Here is a 1,155-nt window from a genome sequence, read left to right as displayed (position 1 = left end):
TCCACGAAAGTAATTTTTCAGATTAAACCAATACCTTCTCATCAGGATGAGATTGCCAAAAACAAACATTCGATATATTTAGCTTGCTTAGTATAGGTTGTTTTTTACTTTCTTTTTACATTCGTTTAGATTGCAGAACTTACTTTCTGTGTTTCGATTATTTGTTTGTGCTGCTTGCGTTCTTTCGACTTGGATTTGTTGTGTTGCATAACACTCGTTCCGATTAGATGTGTTGGTTACGATTGTTTGGGCTCGCTTCGTTGATTGAGTTCATTTAACTTAATGTGTTAGTTGTGTGCATTGGGTAGGTCGTAATGGATCAGCTCGTTTGGGTTAGTGTCAAATAAAACAAACGTAACGGATAGCACCAACCCAAAAAATACAACCAACCCTAATGTACACAACTAACACAAGAAAATCAAATAAACATAAGATACCTAAACAAAGAAATCTGCACTAACTAACCTAAACAGACAATGCGTTTGTCTTTTTATCTCTTATTTGGAAGCACATTTCTTGAGCAATCAAAATGTTTTTTCTCGGCAATGCAGTGCCATTTACCGCGAATTGAAAAAAAAATTTAATGAAACGTACCCCTCCTTTCCGCCCCCAGAGTATGGGGTGCGTGAAAAGTTTTACAGGGTCGCTTTTTCCCCTCAAAAATAAAAAGGTTTTATAACAGACGTTCTATTCAATAGATGCATATTTCTTAAAATATTTCAATGTCTTAAGCTAAGAGAAACAGAATGAATAACAAGAAAATTTTCCCGCTGAGGGGGTAAATCTTTTTTCTCCTTTTTATTACGTAAATGGCGTAACGTGTATTGAATTGCAGTCGCTATTTAATTTGTTTGCACCAAAAAATTATCTAATTTAGTTTAAGATCTTTTTTAAAAAGTGGAATCGGTTTTATAGCCATCAGTTTAATTTAATTTACATGACACATTTCTCATTTTATCGAATCTAGTTGCAGTTAATTCAAGCTCAAAAATCTGTTCAGGTATTTTTTACCCATAGTGCCAGTAATTCCTCAAATTGTTGATGGAGTTTACGCGCACGGCGAAAACTAATTAAAATTGAGTTGTAATAAGAAAAACCATCTTTTAACATTTTTTAAATTAAAATTTGGTAAGCGTAGAACGAATATTTTTAGGG

Source organism: Belonocnema kinseyi, chromosome 2 (genome assembly GCF_010883055.1).
Source record: "Belonocnema kinseyi isolate 2016_QV_RU_SX_M_011 chromosome 2, B_treatae_v1, whole genome shotgun sequence".
Classification (NCBI taxonomy): Eukaryota; Metazoa; Arthropoda; class Insecta; order Hymenoptera; family Cynipidae; genus Belonocnema; species Belonocnema kinseyi.
The sequence above is the reverse complement of the archived record's forward strand: the minus strand, read 5'-3'. Positions refer to the sequence as shown.